Genomic DNA, 6,000 nt, shown 5'->3' with positions numbered 1-6,000 from the left:
CGGGTTATGCTGGGTGTCTCTCTGAGAGATAGGATTAGTAATGACTGTCCTAGAGAATAAAAGTCTCCAACATAGACTGTAGAATAAGCAAGTTGAAATGGCAGAGCTGCCTGGCCGTTGGAGCAGACGTGTACTGGAGTGGAGATCGCGTATTGGGAAACGCAGTGTGGAATGCCATCCGGTCCACTGGGGGCTAGGTGAGGTTGCGGAGAAGTGGAAAGTTTGGCGCAAACTTGGGGAGGTATACGTCCAACAGTGAACTGCGATAAGTTGAAGCGATAGCGACACACGTTTAGGTTATTGGACTCTTAACTGCGTTCCTTCAAATAGTGTGTTCTGTAGGTGTTATAGATCTTGTTCAACATTTAAAAAAATCCTAGCTCTTTTTTAATTTTAGTTTTTAAAGGAAATAAGGAGTTGAACGCAAACGTCTGTTGCATGATAGAGCGTTGCATGAGAGATATTTAACTATAATGCGAATTTACATACAGACAATCTATTGATTTTATTCATAATGTGTTGTATTTCCTTTTTGATATATCTATTCGCAAATAATTATGTACCTAAAACTTGTACTTTATTAATTGTGATGAAACAGGTCCCAGCGGTCTATTCTACTTCTTGCTGTTTATGTTTAATCGTAACTTATTTCCAGGATAACCTTTATTCACAACTAATGAATTAGGGCGTAAAAGTTAAAAGTTAGTTAAAGATGTTTTAGTAAGCGAGTGTACTTCCTATTTGTTTGCCAGCGCAACGGTATTAACGCTTCCTATTGAATCAGGGAAATCGTACATTGAAATGTCTAGGCTGTTAGTGCTTATAGGTCGTGAAGGTTATAGTATTGTGATTAGTGTTCACTTCTCATTTATTATTTTATTTATACAGTTAAGTTAGTTTATAAGTAGCTTAAATTTTGGGAGTTTACTTCTTGATAATCGATTTTCATATAAGGCCCTGGTATAAAAAAAAATGAGGAGTAAAATCTACTGAACGAATGACCTCGTTACGTTTCTCGTAACGCCATCTATTGGAAACAATAGGGTTCCGATAGATGGTGTAAATACGTTTTCTAAAAATGCCATCTTAGATAGATAGATGGCGCTATTTGACTGTTTTTTTTAACATCCATGGGCTCTTAAGTGCCTATGTCTGTTATTGTTATTTCAAATTAGCTGATTACCGAACATCGACCCATTTATTTTTATTGTCTTTTATACATTATTAAAACTCAAATAATTGTGTTTTTCTCTCTTTTCAAGTCAATCTCTCATATCTGAGAATTGTGAAACTTTACACTCAACGCTTCACACTCAACGGCCCCCAGTAGTTAGTTAGTAGTGTTAGGGGTCCGGAAATACACACAATAAACATGCACAAACGCCCAGATCACGACATATGGCCAATACAAATATCTGTCGTGAGCGGGGATCGAACCCGCGACCGCCAGCGCAACAGTCAGTACTGTGACCGCTGCGCTAACGCATCGTCAAAAATGGCAGTCCGTAAACTGTAGAGATTTGGCGCTGAGTCTTTTACTTGATCGGTCCATCTTGCTGGTGAACGGAGACTCCATCTTTTGCCTTCAGTGTTCCCTACGACAATCAGTTTTTCCAAGTTTTTATCGTCTCTGCGTATTGTGTATCTGAAATAGAAGAGAATACGTGTTTGCCTTTCCATTTGCCTTTTTATCTCGAGGACACAACTGCTATCATTGCAGATTTGGGAGTCTAGGTACATGTAGTGATAGACTTTGTCGATCTTGCGTTGTTCTTCTATTTCATTTTTCTATCATACTTTTAAAATATTAATATTTACTACCACTATCGGTCATTTGATTTGGAAAGTCCTCCAATCTCTGCCCAAAATCTTCCCTGAAGCCATTGAGGTTAATGCTGTACATATTCTGAGCAACTTTTGATTTACATATCTGTCTTCTTAAGCCGCACTTCAACTGTTACTACAAGAAACTTGTGATCGGAGCCGCAGTAAGAACCGGGGAACAAGTTTTGGCGTTTGTTATAGAATTTCTCCATCGGTTCCCCACCCGTATGTTCTCAATTTGATTTCTATATCTATCACCAGAATACCCAAGTGTATAATCTACATACACTAAAAAAAGAAAAAAAAACTTAAGGCTAATAGTTGCTCTGCATTGTTCACAGGAAGCTTCTGCCATTTTTACCAAGCTTTTTGTTGAAAATATCCCTAAATATATTAGTATAAGAAAAAAAATCCTTAATAAATTCTTTGATAATAATTAAAATCTAATATATAATATTCTTGTGTCGCGGTGTATGTAGTTTAACTCCTCCGAAACGGCTTGACCGATTCTCATGAAATTTTGTGTGCATATTGGCTAGGTCTGAGAATCGAAAAACATCTATTTTTCATCCCCCTAAATGTTAAGGATAGTCCACCCCAATTTTTTTTTAATTTTTTGTTAAATTATTTATTCTTTATTTTATTATGATTTCGTATTGAAAAATACATACAACCCTAAATTTTCACCCTTCTACCACCAACCCCTATTTTTAAATAGCGTTTAGCGGCAAGACAACGTTTGCCGAGTCAGCTAGTAATTTATGTATTCTTGACTACCTGCCCTAGCAAATTTCGTACCACCATATTTTTTTAAGGTACATTTTTTTATACAAACCTTCAAAACAAGAAAAAATAATAAATATTTCCGATAACATATATATTTGTTGCAGTCGTTCGAAAGTTATATTACCGCATACATACGTTCCGGCAACTCATTTTCGTATTTATAAATCGTAGACTTCACGACAGTCACGCTAATTAGCAACTTAAGTCAAATGAATGTATGGGTACTCGTGAAGTTACTCTCTGATTCAGTCTGTAATATCCTACTACTGGACATAGGCTTTCTTTCTCCGTGTAAAATTAATCAAAAATATTTAATAAAAAATATTTTAAAATGATACTTGCAAAGATATAGTTATCAGAGTTTCATTTCCTCGCTTCCGGCGGCTAGAGGCGGTCAGATCGGAACGAGGTCGAGAGCCTTCAACTTAGCTCGTGTCACAATACCTGGTTACATATATAATATACATGTGTTTTATGTACTTTAATTATTTAATATTGTGTGAAGGTGACGCTTTGTACGATGTGACGAGGGTAGTAGAACTTGTTTACGTAATTTAGTTTAGGGTTAATTGTTTTGATTTTGCTCTTTTTTGTTTGTTTTAAGTACTTAAAAAGGCGGAATTTCTTACTGTTTTAAATTTTATTTGCTTAACGTCATTGAAAATAATTAAAGATATTTTATTCTACAGTATTAACGAAGTATGAAGTTTAATATCTATATGTATCACTACATAGTATAAAACAAAGTCGCTTTCTCTGTCCCTATGTAGCTTAAATCTTTAGAACTAAGCAACGGATTTTGATGCAGTTTGTTTTGTTGCAGTTTGCTTGATTGAAAAGGAAGGTTTATATGTATAATACATGCATAATATAATAGAGGAACACTGATAGTTTTTGCAACCGTGTGAAGCCGGGGCGGGTCGCTAGTATTTAATAATTTATATATTATTTAATATATATAAGAGATATGTTTCCTATACTTTTGTTTATTGTATTCTTTTACGCATCAGCCTGTAATATCCTACTGCTGGGCCATAGGCTTCTTTCCCCATGTAGGAGAAAGATCGTAGGTTAATGCACCACGCTGCTCCAATGCGGGTTGGCGGATATTGTAGTTTTTTATGACGCCGCGTTGGCGCAACGGTCACAACACTGGTTTATGCGTGTTGCGCTGGCGATTGCGGGTTCGATCCCCGCACATAACAAACATTTGTATTGACACAGATGTTTGCCATGGTCTGGGTGTTTGAGCATTCGTTGTGGGTCTCCCCACCGTGCCTCGGAGAGTACGTTAAGCCGTCGGTCCTAGTTGTTATCCTTATCGTTATCCATAGTACGGAATATATCTGCCAACCCGCATTGAAGCAGCGTGATGGATTAAGCTTTGATCCTTTTTCTTCACGGGGAAAGAAGCCTATAACCAGCAGTGACAGCAGATCGACAGCTTAACGTGCTCTACGTTCGCTATCAGGTGTCTGTAATAAGAACCAGAACCGACTGCTTAACGTGCTCGCTGAGGCACGGCAGGAGACGCACAAGGACCGACATCCAAGCCGAAAGAAACAACTGTACAAGTACAAATATCGATCCCGAGCGGGAAACTGTCTGTGTTTTAGGTAACTTCACATACCACTACACCAAAGCGGTTGTTAAAGACTGTTGTTGAAGCTAACAACTAATAACCGCCTTAACGCACACTTCGAAAAACAGTTGGGGCACATAAGAAGAAACAAATATTTATTCTGAAATATTATAATGGTTTAAATAAGCAAATATATTTAAGCTTCCGGGCTATCCCCCGGCTTCTAGCGGTAGATTGAATTTAAAACGTTATCGATCTGAGTGCAGCGCCCTTGAACCAGATGTAGAATGTAGGTCGCTGGATGTGTGCCGGCCGGGTAATGTCCGGACACCTGCCTGAAACATTCGGAACCTGAACGATTCGCAATATGATATTTCTCTATACTTATGTGTCAGATAAGGTCGATCCGACTGTTTATATGAAACTTATCTTAGACAACCTTAAACGGTTTCAACTAGTACAAATTTTAGGACCGCATTGCATCTGTGCGAAAAATTATTTCCAAATTTTTGTGAGAGAAATCGTAATGAGAAAAGAAAGTAGCTCAGTGCACGCATCTTGTTGTTCGTACACTTTTTGACATAAACTAGCTATGACAGAAATATAGTTTAAATTTTAACATTACACTTGATTGTGACTAGCCCGTTGGTGCAGTTTGCAGTTTTTTGCTCTATGCTCCGATTTGTGGGTTCGATCGCACCTCAAGTCTTGGTATATGTGTGGTTATCTATATAAGTAGATAGTACTCGTACTTATGTTATTATGTAGTATTTATGTTTAGAAAAAAAAATGTAGATATATCACCCGGCTATTACCCGTAGCACGAGAATTAAATTGCTTACAATTTATACTAACCTTAGATATATAAAGTTACCATATTATATAATATTGTTTACAACAAAATTGTTAATGTCCGTATGATAATAATTGAAATGTACTTTTTTAAGGGTCCTGGTGTCCTGAAACACAGGCCTCGAGCCTAGCTTAGGCACCAGTCTCCCACAATATTAGTGCTCATGTTATTATGTACCTATCTAATGTCCTGTTAGCAATATTGTCGTGAGAAAATAAATAAATCTTATTATTATTATTATTATTATTAATTCGAACGAATGACAGTGTGTATATAGAAGTTATTTATTTATTTACTAGCTGACCCCGCAAACGTTGTTTTATCATATATGCTATTAACCCCTTTAATCCCCACCCCCCTTATAAGTTATGGCTATGGAAAATAAATGTTGGCCGATACTTAGACCTACCCGATTATCACAAAAAATTTCATAAAAATCGATCGCTTCTGAGGAGTACTAACACGAGTGACACGAGAATTTTATATATAGATATTGTGCTATTTAGAGGCTTGTTTTACCAGATGCAGGTAATTGCCGGACTTATAACTGTATCTTAAATAAGTTTATATTTTTTTCTTTTCCACTATCGAACACCACTTTACCTGTAACACACTTTTATTCACAACATGAGAAATCCTAACCTAAAGTTTATTAGTTGCAGTGAAACCAGACCTAAGGACCAGTTTTACCCTCAGTCGATAAAGACTATCATTTACTTATGTACAAGACAATCATTTGTCAGTAACCAAAGAACCAGGCCTTTAACCAGGGACTATAGTGGGTACTATGAATCATACTAGTACTCACTATAGTTCAGCTATAATCAAAAATATTCTAGATATCTTTATAAGATATTACAATAAAATTTTAGTAAAATTACATACATGACAAAAACATCCAAGATAACTTACTCTCGACTAAAACTTATTACACCACGATATTCTCTTATTAACA

Source organism: Melitaea cinxia, chromosome 11 (genome assembly GCF_905220565.1).
Source record: "Melitaea cinxia chromosome 11, ilMelCinx1.1, whole genome shotgun sequence".
NCBI classification, from domain to species: domain Eukaryota; kingdom Metazoa; phylum Arthropoda; class Insecta; order Lepidoptera; family Nymphalidae; genus Melitaea; species Melitaea cinxia.
The sequence above is the reverse complement of the archived record's forward strand: the minus strand, read 5'-3'. Positions refer to the sequence as shown.